A 16,178-nucleotide genomic window follows, 5' to 3' on the forward strand; every position below is an offset into this window, starting at 1 on the left:
TCCTCTGAAGAACGTGATGACTTAAGACTGTGTTCTAAACTCATGAAGCCAGAGCCTGTGCCAGACACCTGCTACCTCTCATAGAATTGCTCAGTAAATTCAGAAGAAGTGGAGAAGCCACTGCCCCTTTACCTCTGAGAACTGGCTGCTGTTTCTAATATAGATTTGTTTCTGAGACAGCCATCTCGTTAGTTAGAAAAAGATTTTTATGGATGAGATATTGTCTTTCTTGTGTCAATATTCTGAATTCAGCAGTCAGAAAATTTTTCATGAGCAAAGGAGGACAGCCATAAAAACCTAGTGCTCAGCATACTTTTCCCCATTTTTCAGAAGTGATATTTCACATATAGGTGCCAAAAGTGAATTGGGGTGGGGAGAATGGGAACCCTTGGAATTTATGGTTATTACAGAAATTGTAGAAATTATGATCTGACCAGAAAACAAACAATCTTGTATCACCTCCCAAAGAATCGTGGGCTTTTTTTCAATTAAAAAAAAGCAGAAATTTACAGTTTTTCAGAATTTCAGCCTTCTTATTTTATCCTTTTGTCATATATGTAAAATGTAAGTATTAAAGAAATGGACAGGTATTCATTATCGTTCTTGTTAGATGTTCTGCAAACTTTACTTCAGTTAATTTTTTGAATTGGGCTGGGGGAAATTTATAAGTATAAACAGTAACTTTAATTTCATCTTTCCTTTGGAAGAGATGACTACTCTTCTTAAAATTTAAAAAGTTGAAGGCAATCACACTCTTGCATGTTTTGAAACAACCTTTTTCTTTTCCTCCTAGTTTGCCACCTGTTTGATATCAGTTCTGGTCGAGAGTAGGTAGGTTTGGAATATGTACACATAAATTAAGGATGGTATGAATTGTTCCATGCTATGGAAATTATTCTTAGTTTATGCCATTAGTGTATTTCTGAAATTATATTTAACTGGGTAGTGATCAGAAATGGATCTTACCAACAAAATGATTTATAGAGATGAGATTCTTTTCCATAGGAAAATAAGGAAGCAATGTTCTTTATAAATTTGAAACATACTACCTTGCTAAATGACTAGATACTGTGTCCATAGGCTAACTATTTTTCTGAAGTCTTCCTTCTAGAAATATTTGAGCACCTGCTTGGTGTCAGGCTCTATTCCGAGTGCTGCAATATTGTGTTGAACAAGATAGGCCAGAGCTCTATTCTCCTGGAGCTTATGCTTTAGTGAGGAAAGAGACAAATAATTGAAAACATCACAGAAAGTGCGTTGATGATCATAGAACTAACTGGGTAATAGGATAGGAAATGTTTCTGGGCCATAGAGCTGATTTCAATTGGATGGTCAACAAGTGTCTGAAAGGGAGGGACATTTAAGCTGAGACCTGAAGGAGCCACGTGAGCTCCCAGGCTTGGGAGCAGCTGGTCCGGAGGCCCTCACTCAGGTGTTCAGGAAAAGACCCTAGAGGCCAGCACATGGCTGCAGTGTGATGAGTGGCAGAGCAGTAGAAAAAGACCTAACAAACAGGTGATAGAGTCAAAAAGTGATGCAGGGGAACAATACCTAGATGTATAATTCCCTACAAGTGTCCTAGTTCATCAGATAGCAGACACCACTGATTATAAGACATCACCATAATTTATGTACCACTAAGGAAAAACTTGCCAAATTATGTGACTCCATCCTGACACCAATGACATGAATATGTGGGGGACAAAATAGATGCTGTAGATTAGGCAAATGATATATAAATTCAAACTAAATGAAATTGGGGTATAAGATTCACCTATGTTGGTCTAAACACTATATTATAAAATAGTATAGAAGCTTAACAGTGGATAAGTATTAACAGTGGGAAAGTACCCCATGGTGTAGGCGGGGGTGAGGGCAGTGCCAACCACAGTGCACCTTGTGAGCCTGCACAACGGGTGACAGGTGGCACCACAGAGCACACTCACAGGTGGACAGCTCCAGTGGAGGAGTCCTCATCCTCTCCCAGTGGGAGTGCCCCAATCCCTCCTACCTTGCACCGCATCTCAGAAACACAGCTCAGAAATGGGCTGGGGCTTCTACTCCAACAGCTAGGAAGCAGACCCCACCCCTGACAGGGCTGCGACAGTCACAGAGCAAATAGGAGGTGCTGGGTAACATCCGGTGCAGGCTCTGGTCACACCACCAGTCACACCCCTGTCAAGCTGGTAACAGCACATGCTGAGGAAGGAGGCAACAGGCACCCACACTAAAAGCAGCCCTGGCACCGAAAATATTAAACCCATGCAGGCTACACAGGGATGCTCCCACACTAAAATAGCCCTCCAAGACCACAGTAGATAATTGTTTCTCCTAAACTAATAGAGCAAGAGAAATACAAGTAAAATGAAGCATCACAGGAACCACTCCCAGTGAAAAGATCAAGAGAGCGCCCCTGAAAAAAAATGAAATGGAGTCTAATAGACACCACGTTCAAAAAGGAGATAATGGAAGTACTGAAGGAATTAAGAAAGGCTCTTGACAGAAATGCAGAGTACTGTAAAAAGGAACTGGAAACTAGAAGGAGGAGCCAAGAAAACTTAGAAACCATTTGCTGAGATGAAAGCTGAGCTCAAGGCAGTGAACAGAAGAATGAATAATGCAGAAGAACAAATAAGTGACCTGGAAGAGAGAATAATGGAACTCACCCAGCCAGGACAGCAGACAGGAAGCCAAATGGAAAAAAAAAAAAAAAAGGCAATCTAAGAGACTTACAGGATAATATAAAGTGTGCCAATCTATACATAATAAGGATTCTAGAAGGAGAAGAAAGAGAAAAGGGGATTGAAAGTGTATTTGAAGAAATTATGGCTGAAAACTTCCCAAACCTAAAGAAGGAAACATATCCAGATACAGGAAGCACAGAGGGTCCCAAAAAAGATGAACACTACAGACCTACACCAAGACATCATATAATTAAAATGGCAAGTTAAAGAGGATTCTGAAGGCAGCAAGAGAAAAACAAAGAATTACCAGGGAACCCCCCCCCCCCCATAAGGCTATCAGCTGGTTTCTCTACAGAAGTGCTGCAGGCCAGGAGGGAGATGCAAAATATGTTCAAAGAAGTCCTAAGGGAAAAATCCACAACCTAGGAAACTCTACGCAGCAAGATTATTTAGAATAGAAGGAGAGAGAAAGAATTTCTCAGACAAGCAAAAACTAAGAGAATACAGCAATACTAAACCTACTCTAAAGGAAATATTGGAAGGTCTTCTCCCAATATAAAAGAAGCAAGAAGCCATAGGAAAGAGGAAATCACAATTGGAAAGTAAATCACTTAAGCCAGTATACAGAAAGGAAAAAAAATCAAAATTCTTATGAAAGCAATGATAAGCACAATGGACAGCAAAAGGATAAACATGAAGATGTAAAGGAGGACATCAAAATCATAAAATGTGGAGGAGGAGAGTAAGAAAATGTAGAATTTTTCTTTTTTTTAGAATGTGATTGAACCTATATGACTGTCGTCTAAAGCAAGCAGATACAGGAAGTGGTTAACATACTTGAAAAACAGGGTAACCACAAATCAAAAACATATAATTGATTCACAAACACCAAAAAGAAGAGAACACAAGCATAATATAAAAGGAACACATCAAACCACAAAAGGAGAAAAAAAGGAACAAAGAAGAAACACAGAATCAACTGGAAAACAAGGCTGAACTGCCAATAAATAAATACATATTTATCAATATTAGCTTAAATGTCAATGGACTAAATGTTCCAATCAAGAGACAGAGAGTGGCACATTGGAGCCTACAATATGCTGTCTACAAGAGACCCACTTTAGGGTAAAGGACAGACACAGACTGAAAGTGAGGGAGTGCAAAAAAGATACCTCCTGCAAACAGAAATGACAAGAAAGTGGGGTGTCACAATACTCATATCAGACAAAACAGACTAAAACAAAGGCCATAAAGAAAGATAAAGGACACTATAGAATGATAAAAGGAGCAATACAAGAAGAGGATTTTACACTCGTCAACATATATGCACCTAACATAGGAGCACCCAAATACATAAATACTAACAGACATAAAGGGAGAAATTGACAGGAATACAATAGTAGTAGGAGACTAACACCACATGTCAATGGAGACATGAGAATCGATAAGGCAACAGAGATCCTAAATGATACAATAGAACAGTCAGACTTAATTGATATTTTCTGGACATTACCTCCCTCCCAAAACCAGAATATACATTCTTTTCAAGTGCACATGGAACATTCTCTAGGACTGACCATATACTAGGGCACAGAACAAATCTTGATGAATTTAAGAATACAGAAATTATTTCAAGCATCTTTTCTGACCGCAGTGGGATGGAACTACAGATCAACCTCAGAAAAAGAAAAGAGAAAAAAACGATTACATGGAAACTAAACAACATGCTATTAAAAAAAAAAAAAGGGTCAATGAGGAAATCAAAAGAAATTTTAAAATACCTTGAGACAAATGACAATGAAAACACAACCATACAAAATCTATGGGATGCAGCAAAAGCATTTCTTAGAGGGAAGTTCATAGCAATACAACCCGTTCTCAAGAAACAAGAAAAATCTCAAACGACCTAACCTACCGCCCAAAAGAATTAGAAAAAGAAGAACAAACAAAGCCTAAAGTCAGCAGAAGGAAGGAAATAATCAAGATCAGAGAGGAAATAAATAAAATAGAGATTTTAGAAACAATAGGAAAAAAATCAATAAAACCAAGAGCTGGTTCTTTGAAAGGGTAAACAAAATTGACAAAACCATGGCCAGGCTCACCAAGAAGAGAAGACAGAGAACCCAAATAAAATAAGAAATGAAAAAGGAGTAACATCAGTCGATACTGCAGAAATACAAAATATCATAAGAGAATAATATGAACAATTAAAAGCCAACAAATTTGACAACTTAGAAGAAATGGAAAAGTTTCCAGAAACATACAGTCCACCTATATTGAATCAAGAAGAAATAGATAATTTGAACAAACCAATTACTAGAAGTGAAATAGAATCTGTTAAAAAACAAACAAAAACCAAAGAAACTCCCTACGAATGAAAGTCCAGGACCAGATGGCTTCACAGTTGAATTCTACCAAACATACAAAGAAGAATTTATACCGATCCTTCTCAAACTCTTCCAAAAGATTGAAGAGGAAGGAACATTCCCAAAGACATTCTGTGAAGCCACCAGCACCCTAATACCAAAACCAGACAAAGATACCACCAAAAAAGAAAATTACAGGCCAATATCTTTGATGAATATAGATGCAAAAATTCTCCAGAATAGTAGCAAATCGAAACCAACAGCACATAAAAAAGATCATACACCACAACCAAATTGGATTCATCCCAAATTCACAAGGATGGTTCAACATATGCAAATCAATTAGTGTGATATACTACAGCAACAAAAGACAAAAACCACATGATCATCTCAATAGATGCAGAAAGTTGGAAGGAAAGAGGTAAAATTGTCATTATATGCAGATGACATGAAACTATTTATAGAAAACCCTAAAGACTCCACACAAAAGCTACTGGAACTGATAAATGAACTCAGCAAGGTGGTAGGATACAAGATTAACTTACAGAAATTGGTTGCATTTCTTTAAACTGACAGTGAAATATCAGAAAGGGAATGTAAAAAAAAAGAAAAAAAAAAAAAACCTTTTAAAATCACACCCCCCAAAAAAGATACTTAGGAATAAACCTGACCAAGGCGGTAAAAGACTTTTATGCTGACAACTATAAAACATTAATAAAGAAAACTGAAGATGATTCAAAGAAATGGAAAGATATCCCTTGGTTTTGGATTGGAAGAATTCACCTTGTTAAAATGGTCAAAGCAGTCGACAGATTTAATGCAATTCCCATCAAATTACCCATGACATTTTTCACAAAACTAGAACAAATGATTCTAAAATTTATATGGAAGTATAAAGGACCCAAAATTGCCACAGTAATCCTGAGGAAAAAGAACAAAGCAGGAGGCATAACCCTCCCAGACTTCAGACAATACTGCAAAGCTACAGTAATCAAAACAGCATGGTATTGGCACAAAAACAGACATATGATCAATGGAACAGAATAGAGAGCCCAAAAATACCCCCCTACACCTATGGTCAATTATTTGACAAAGAAGGAAGAATATACAATGAAAAAGAGACAGTGTCTTCAGCAAGTTGTGCTGGGAAAGCTGGACAGCCTCATGTAAATCAATGAAGTTAGATCACACCCTCACACCATACACAAAAATAAACTCAAAATGGCTTAAAGAATTAAACATAAGACATGACACCATAAAACTCCTAGAAGAGAGCAGAGGCAAAAATTCTCTGACATAAATTGTATCTGTTTTCTTAGGTCAGTCTCCCAAGGCAATAGAAACAAAAGCAAAAATAAACAAATGGGATGTAAACTTACAAGCTTTAATGCAGCAAGGGAAACCATAAACAAAATGAAAAGACCTACCTACAGACTAGGAGAAAATATTTGCAAATGATGTGACCAACAGGGGCTTAATTTCCAAATATACAAACAGCTCATACTCAAAAAACCAAACATCCCAATCGAAAAATGGATAGACAACATAAATAGACATTTCTCCAAAGAAGACATACAGATGGCCAACAGGCACATGAAAAGATGCTCAACATTGCGAATTATTAGAGACATGCAAATCAAAAGTACAATGAGGTATCACTTCACACTGGTTGGAATGGCCATCACTAAAAAATACACGAATAACAAATGCTGGAGAGAGTGTGAGAAAAGGGAACCTTCCTACACTGTTGGTGGGAATGTAAGTTGGTGCAGCCACTATGGAAAACAGTATGGAGTCTCCTCAAAAAACTCAAAATGGAGTTTCCATATGATCCAGCAATCCCACTCCTGGGCATATATCTGGACAAAACTCTAATTCAAAAAGATACATGCACCCTTATGTTCATAGAAGCATTATTTACAAGAGCCAAGACATGGAAGCAACCTAAATGTGCAAGAACAAATGAATGGATAAAGAAGATGTGGTATATATATACAATGGAATACTACTCAACCATAAAAAAGAACGAAATAATGCCTGCAGCAACTTGGATGGACCTAGAAATTATCGTACTAAGTGAAGTAAGTCAGAGAAAGACAAATATCATATGGTATCACTTATATGTGGAATCTAAAATACGACACAAATGAACTTACCTATGAAACAGAAACAGACTCACAGACATAGAGAAGAGACTTGTGGTTGCCAAGGGGGAGGGGGATGGGGGAGGGATGGATTGGGAATTTGGGATTAGCAGATGCAAATTATTACATATAGGATGGATAAACAAGGTCCTACTGTATAGCACAGGGAACTATACTCAATATCCTGTGATAAACTGTAATGGGAAAGACTATGAAAAAGAATATATAGATATGTATAACTGAGTCACTCTGCTGTACACCAGAAACTAACACAACATTGTAAATCAATTATATGTCAATTTTAAAAAAGAAAAAACAGTGGGAAAATACTAACATATACAGTTAATGTTAGTAGTAGTAAACTTGACTTTGGTATTTTTTTAATTCATTAAAATTATTTAATCAAAATTATAAGTGCATGTGCTGGAAATCCTAATGGTCTAGAAGGGCTTGTAGTGGAAACGCTTTACTTTTTCTCTTTCCCACTCCAGCTCTGGTCCTTGAAAGTCACATCTAACCATTTCTATTCTCACAGCAGTGGTTAGATAACTCCTGTATTTCTAGATGCTATTCGTAGGCCATTATTGCTTGGTAGGAGCGGAGCACCCACAATATAAGGATACCCCATACCACACAGGTGGGCGACCCACACACTGGAGAATAATCATATCGCAGAGGTTCTCCCACAGGAGTGAGAGCTCTGAGTCCCATGCCAGGCTCCCCAGCCTAGAGGTCTGGCATCGGAAGGAGGAGCCCCCAGAGTATTTGGCTCTGAAGGCCAGAGGGGCTTGAGTGCAGGAGCTCCACAGGACTGGGGAAACAGAGACTCCACTTTGGTGGGTGCACACAAGGTCCCGCATCCACCGGGTGCCAGGGCAAAAGCAGTGATTGCATAGTTGTCTGAGCCAGACCTACCTGCTGGTCTTTGAGGGTCTCCTGGGGAGGCAGGGGGCAGCTGTGGCTCTCTCTGGGGTTATAAGCTGGTGGTGGACCTATGTGAACCCAGGCTGGAGGCAGATGTCTCGTGTCCTTGGCAGCGAAACCCGGCCCCACCCAAGAGTCTGCAGGCTGCAGTGCTGGGACACCTCAGGCCAAACAACCAATGGGGCTGGAACGCACCTTCACCCATCAGCAGACAGGCTGCCTAAAGACTTCTAGTGCCCACAGCCACCTCTAGACATGCCCAGCCCCACCTACCAGTGGGCAGGCACCAGCCCCTCCCACCAGGAAGCCTGCACAAGCCTCTTGAGCAGCCTCACCCACCAGGGGGCAGACATGAGAAGCAAGGAAACTACGATCCTGCAGCCTGCTGAACTGACTCTGCAAACACAGGTCAGAACCTACCCTGGGACCAGCTGGTCCTTGGGTGACAAGAGAGTGTACTGCTGGGATACATAGGACGTCACCTACAGAGAGCCACTTCAAGGTTGAGAAATGTAACTAAGCCACTACATACATAAAAATAGAAATAGAAATTTAAACAAAATGAGACCGCAAAGGAATATGTTCCAGACGAAGGAACAAGATAAAACACCAGAACAACTAAGTGAAGTGGAGACAGGCTAAGAAAGAGTTCAGAGTAATGATCATAAAGATGATCCAAGAACTTGGGGAAAGAATGGACACACTGAGAAGTTACAAGAAGTTTTTAGCAAAGAGTTAGAAAATATAAAGAACAACCAAACAGAGTTGAACGATACAAGAACTGAAATGAAAATTACATGAGAAGGAATCAATAGCAGAATAAATGAGGCAGAAGAATGAATCAGTGAGCTGGAAGGCAGAGCGGTGGAAATCACTGCCACAGAACAGAATAAAGAAAAAAGAATGAAAAGAAATGAGGACAGTTTAAGAGGCCACTGGGACAACATCAAACACACCAACATTCACATTATAGGGGTCTCAGAAGGAGAAGAGAGAGAGAAAGGGCCTGAGAAAATATTTGAAGAGGTAATAGCTGAAAACGTCTTGAACATAGGAAAGGAAACAATCATCAAAGTCCAGGAAGTGCAGAGCCCCATACAAGATTATCCCAAGGAGGAACACGCCAAGACACATAGTAATCAAACTGACAAAAACTAAAGATAAAGAGAAAATATTAAAAGCAACCATAGAAAAGCAACAAATAACACACAAGGGAATCCTCATGAGGTTATCAGCTGATTTTTCAGCAGAAGCTCTGCAGGCCAGAGGGAGTGGCATGAAATATTTAAAGTGAAAGGGGAAAACCTACCACTAAAAATACTCTACGTAGCAAGGCTCTCATTCAGATTTGACAGAGCAATCAAAAGCTTTACATAGGGCTTCCCTGGTGGCGCAGTGGTTGAGAGTCCGCCTGCCGATGCAGGGTACGCGGGTCCGTGCCCCGGTCCGGGAAGATCCCACATGCCACGGAGCGGCTGGGCCCGTGAGCCATGACCGCTGAGCCTGCGCATCCAGAGCCTGTGTTCCACAACGGGAGAGGCCACAACAGTGAGAGGACCATGTAGCGCAAAAAAAAAAAAAAAAAAAAAAGCTTTGCATACAAGTGCTAAAAGAATTCGGCACCACGAAACCAGCTTAACAACAAATGCTGAAGGAAATTCTCTAGGCAGAAAAGAAAGGGCCACGACTAGAAACCAGAAAATTATGAAATGGGAAAGCTCACCAGTAAAGGCAAACACACAGTAAAGTTAGGAGATCATCCACACACAAATATGATATCAAAACCAGTAATCATGAGAGGAGGAGAGTACAAATGCAGGATATTTGAATGCATTTGAAATTAAGAGACCAGCAACTTAAAACAATCATGTATATATGTAGATGGTTACATCAAAGCCTCATGGTAACCACAAAAAAAATCTATGATACATATACACAGAAAAAGGAAAAAAGAATCAAAACACAAAACTAAAGATAGTCATCAAATCACAAGAGAACTAAGAGGAAAGGAAGAAAAGAGACCAACAAAACAGATCCAAAACAATTTATAAAATGTCAATAAGTACATGCATATTAATAATTACCTTAAATGTAAATGGATTTAATGCTCCAAGCAAAAGACACAGACTGGCTGAATGGATACGAAAACAACACCTGTATATATGTTGTCTACAAGAGAACCACTTCAGATCTAGAGACACATACAGACTGAAAGTGAGGGAGAGGAAAAAGGTATTCCATGCAAATGTAAATCAAAAGAAAGCTGGAGTAGCAATAGTCAGACAAAATAGTCTTTAAAGTAAAGACTTTAAAATAAAGAGACGAAGAAGGACACTACATAATGATCAAGGGGTCAATCCAAGAAGAAGATAAAACAATTGAAAATATATATGCACCCAACACAGGAGCACCTCAATACATAAGGCAAATGTTAACAGCCATAAAAGGAGAAATTGACAGTAACACAATAGTAGTGGGGGACTTTAACACCCAACTTACATCAATGGACAGATCATCTAGACAGAAAAGCAGTAAGGAAACACAGGCCTTAAATGACGCATTAGACCAGATGAACTTAATTGATATTTATAGAGTGTGCCACCCAAAAGCAGCAGAATACACATTCTTTTCAAGTGCACATGGAACATTCTTCAGGATAGATCACATGCTGGGCCACAAAGCAAGCCTTGATAAATTTAGGAAAACTGAAATCATATCAAGCATTTTTTCTGACCACAATGCTATGAAATTAGAAATCAAATACAAGCAAAAAAATGCAAAAAACACAGACACATGGAGGCTAAACAATATGCTACTAGACAACCAAAGGATCAGTGAATAAATCAAAGAGAAAATTTTTAAAATACCTAGAGAAAAATGAGAATGAAAACACAGGGATCCCAAACCTGTGGGATACAGCAAAAGCAATTCTAAGAGGGAAGTTTATAGCAATACAAGCTTACCTCAGGAAATAAGAAAAATCTCAAACAATGTTAAGTTACACCTAAAGCAACCAGATAAAGAAGGACAAGCAAAACTCAAAGTTGGTAGAAGGAAAGAAGTCATAAAAATCAGAACAGATAAGTGAAATAGAGACTAAGAAAACAATAGAGAAGATCAATGAAACTAAAAGTTGGTTCTTTGAAAAGATAAACAAAATTGATAAACTTTTAGCCAGACTCATCAAGAAAAAAAGGGAGAGGGCCCAAATCAATAAAATAAGGGGTCTTCCCTGGTGGTCCATGCTTGCACTGCAGGGGGCACAGATTCAATCCCTGTTCAGGGAACTAGGATCCCACATGTTGCATGGTGTGGCCAAAAAATAAATAAAAATTAAACAAGACAAAATAACAAATGAAAAAGGAGAGGTTACAACGGACACCACAGAAATACAAAGGACCATAAGGGACTACTATAAGCAACTATATGCCAATAAAATGGACAACCTAGAAGCAATGAACAAATTCTTAGTAAGGCATTATCTCCCAAGGCTGAACCAGGAAGAAATAGAAAATATGAACAAACCAGTTACAAGGACTGAAATTGTCTCTGATTACAAAACTGTGAACAAACAAAAGGCCAGGACCAGATGGCCTCACCTGGAAATTCTGTCAAACACTTAGAGAAGAGTTAACACCTACCCTTCTGGAACTATTCCCAAAAATTGCAGAGGAAGGAACATTTTCAAACTCATTCTACATTTGGTAGAATTTACCTGTGAAGCCATCTGGTCCTGGACTTTTGTTTGTAGGAAGGTTTTGTTGTTTTGTGGGGGGCAGTGTTGTTGTGGGGGGGTTTTTTGTTCTTTTTTTTACAGATTCTATTTCACTTCCAGTGATTGGTCTGTTCAAATTATCTATTTTTTCTTGATTGAGTTTTGGATAGGCTGTATGTTTCTAGAAAGTTGTCCATTTCTTCTAGGTTGTCAAATTTGTTGGCATATGAATATTCATGGTATTCTTTTAAGGTTTTTTGTATTTCCATGGTATCAGTTGATGTTACTCCTTTTTCATTTCTTATTTTGTTTATTTGGGTTCTCTCTCTTTTCTTCTTCGTGAGCCAGGCCAAAGGTGTGTCAATTTTGTTTACCCTTTCAAAGAACCAGCCCTTGATTTTTTCCTATTTTTTTAAATGTCTATTTTATTTATTTCCTCTCTGATTTTGATTATTTCCTTCCTTCTGCTGACTTTAGCTTTTGTTTGTTCTTCTTTTTCTAATTCTTTTAGGTAGTAGGTTAGGGTATTTGAGATTTTTCCTTTTTTTTTGAGGAAGGCCTGTATGGCTATGAACTTCCCTCTAAGAATTCCCTTTGCTGCATCCCATAGATTTTGTAAGGTTGTGTTTTCATTGTCATTTGTCTCAAGGTATTTTTTTAAATTTCCTCTTGGATTTCACTGTTGACGCATTGGTTTTTTATTAGCATGTTGTTTAGTCTCCATGTAATCAGTTTTTTCTCATTTTTTTTTTCTGTGTTTGACTTCTAGTTTCATGCTGCTGTTGTCAGAAAAGATGCTTGACATAATTTCTAGACTCTTAAATTTGTTGAGGCTTTTTTTCTGCCCCAGTATGCGGTCAGTCCTCGAGAATGGTCCATGTGCACTTGAAAAGAATGTGTATGCTGCTTTGTTTTCGTTTGGGTTTTTTTTGGTTTTGTTTTGCTTTTGGGTTTTTTGGAGGTAATGTCCTGAAAAGATAAATTAAATCTAACTGTTCTATTGTATCATTTAGGATCTCCGTTGCCTTATTGATTTTCTGTGTAGACGATCTGTCCATTGATGTCTGGGGGTGTTAAAACCTCCTATGTTATTGTATTCCTGTCAATTTCTCTGTTAGTATTTGTTTTATGTATCTGGGTACCCCTATATGGGGTGCATATATGTTGATGAGTATAACATCCTCTTCTTGTATTGATCCTTTTATTGTTATAGAGTGTCCTTCTTTATCTTTCCTTATGGCCCATGTTTTAAAGTCTATTTTGTCTAATATGAGTATTATGACCCCTGATTTTTTGTCCTTTCATTTGCATGAAATATCTTTTCCATCCCCTCCTTTCAATCTGTTGTGTGTCTGTTGCCCTAAAATGGGTCTCTTGTAGGCAGCATATAGTGGGCACTTGTTTCATTATCTAATCTGCCACTCTCTCTTTTATTTATTTTTAAATTAATTTTTATTGGAGTATAGTTGATTTACAATGTTGTATTAGTTTCTGCTGTATATGTCTTTTAATTGGAGCATTTAGTCCACTGACATTTACAATAATTATTGATAATTTATTGACATTTTAAACCTTGCTTTCTAGTTGATTCTGTATTTCTTCTTTGTTCCTTTCTTTTTGTTTTTCCTTTTGTGGTTTGATGATTTCCTCTTATTTCATGCTTGTGTTCTCTTTTTCATTTTTTGTGAATCTATTGTATGTTTTTTACTTGTGGTTATCTTGTTTTTCAAGTATGTTAACCCCTTCCTATATCTACTTGCTTTAGACTGATAGTCATTTAGGCTCAAACACAGTCTAAAAAAAAAATCTTACTATCCTCCCCCCCCATTTCACGATTTTGATGTCCTCTACTACATCTTCATGTTTATTATTTTGCTGTTCATTGTGGTTATCATTGCTTTCATAAAATTTTTATTTTAATTTAAAAAAAGTTTTAATCTGTATACTAGCTTATTTAAATGATTTACTTTCTGATTCTGATATTCTTTTTCCTATAGATTCTTGCTTCTTTTCTTTTGTTTTAAATTAATTAATTAATTTATTTATTATTTGTTTTTGGCTGTGTTGGGTCTTTGTTGCTGCACGCGGGCTTTCTCTAGTTGTGGTGAGCGGGGGCCACTCTTAGTTGTGGTGCGCAGGCTTCTCATTGCAGTGTCTTCTCTTTTTGCAGAGCATGGGCTCTAGGCACATGGGCTTCCGTAGTTGTGGCTCGTGGGCTCTAGAGCACAAGCACAGTAGTTGTGGCTTAGTTGCTCTATGGCATGTGGGGTCTTCCCAGACCAGGGCTCAAACCCGTATCCCCTGCATTGGCAGGCGAATTCTTTTTTTTTTTTTTTTTGCAGTACATGGGGCCTCTCGCTGTTGTGGCCTCTCCCGTTGCGGAGCAAGGCTCCGGACGCACAGGCTCAGCGGCCATGGCTCACGGGCCCAGCCGCTCCGCGGCATGTGGGATCCTCCTGGACCAGGGCACGAACCCGCATCCCCTGCATCGGTAGGTGGACTCTCAACCACTGTGCCACCAGGGAAGCCCGGCAGGCGAATTCTTAACCACTGCGCCACCAGGGAAGTCCCTTCTTTTATATTGGGAGAAGACCTTCCAATATTTCCTTTAGGATAGATTTAGTATTGCTGTATTCTTCTAGTTTTTGCTTGTCTGAGAAATTCTCTCTCTCTCCTTCTATTCTAATTGATTATCTTGCTGCGTAGAGAATCCTAGGTTGCAGATTCTTTCCTTTCGTGACTTTGAATATGTCTTGCCACTCCCTCCTGGCCTGCAGCACTTCTGTAGAGAAACCAGCTGACAGCCTTATGGGGGTTCCCTGGTAATGAACTCTTTGTTTTTCTCTTGCTGCCTTCAGAATCCTCTTTAACTTGCCATTTTAATTATGATGTCTTGGTGTAGTCTGTCTGTATTCATCTTGTTTCAGACCCTCTGTGCTTCCTGCACCTGGATATCTGTTTCCTTCTTTAGCTGTGGGAAGTTTTCAGCCAGAATCTGTTCAAATACATTTTGATCCCTTTTTCTCTTTCTGCTCCTCTGGAATCCCTCTTATGTGTAGGTTGGCACGCTTTATAGTATCCCATATATTGGGCTTTAATTTGTTTTCCTTTGGCTTCCTGTCTGCTGTCCTGGCTGGGCGCTTTATAGTATCCCATAGGCCACTTACTGGGCTTTAATTTGTTTTCCTTTGGCTTCCTGTCTGCTGTCCTGGCTGGGTGCTTTATAGTATCCCATAGGCCACTTATTGGGCTTTAATTTGTTTTCCTTTGGCTTCCTGTCTGCTGTCCTGGCTGGGTGACTTCCATTATTCTCTCTTCCAGGTCACTTATTTGTTCTTCTGCATTATTCCTTCTGCTCTTCACTGCCTTGAGCTCAGCTTTTGTCTCAGGAAATGAATTTTCTAATTTTTCCTGGCTCCTCCTTCTAGTTTCTAGTTCCTTTTTACATTAATTTGCACTTCTGTCGCTAGCCTTTCTTTATTCCTTCAGTATTTTCATTATCTCCTTTTGGAACTTGGCGTCTATCAGACTAAAGAGGTCTGTCTCACTGTTCGTTCTTTCAGGGAAGTTCTCTTGATCTGTTAATCGGGAGTGCTTCCTCTGCTTCCTCATTGTACTCATACTTCTCTTACTCTGTGACGTTAGGAGGAACAATTATCTCCTGTGGTCTTGGAGGGCTATTTTTACACGAGAGCACCCCTGTGTATCTTGCATGGTTTTAATATTCTTGGTGCGAGGACTGCTTTTCGTGTGGATGCCTGCCTCATCTTCCCTCAGCGTGTGCTGGCCATTATCCCCTTGATAGGGGGTGTGCAGATGCAGTGGCTGGTGCCCACCCCCGGAGTCTGTGGCAGTGACGTGGAACCCATATTTAGAGTCAGTAAAAATATTTAATTTTTTAACCTTCCCTAATTGCAAAGCTCTCATTCATGCTGTTAGCTTGGCCTTCTGGGCTGATTCTGGAGTGGCAGGGCCTTGGCTTCTATGGCTTCACCTAGGCTAACTGGAATACCCTGTCTTTCAGGCTCCCATGTCTATATTACTCCTCCTGTTGGTAAACCATTTGACCTCTGGGTTGTCAAGAGGTTCATCTAACAGGTCAGACCTGCTGGAGTAATTTTGTGCTATGGTCTCTATCCACTGTTGGAATAAGTCTCCGTTCTTGACAGCCGGAAGCAGATCTGCAGAGTTCAGGGTGATGTTCTTTGACCACCAGCATAGATTGTACCTGATGAGGGGTTAATTCATCTAAGTGTTGTCCCAGGATGAGCTTGGAAGCTCATTAACCAATGGGGCTGTGGCTGCTACTGCCCACAGGCAGCTTGGTCATCCCAGGGCTACTGAG

Source organism: Leucopleurus acutus, assembly GCF_964270905.1.
Source record: "Leucopleurus acutus genome assembly, chromosome: 6".
NCBI lineage: Eukaryota > Metazoa > Chordata > Mammalia > Artiodactyla > Delphinidae > Leucopleurus > Leucopleurus acutus.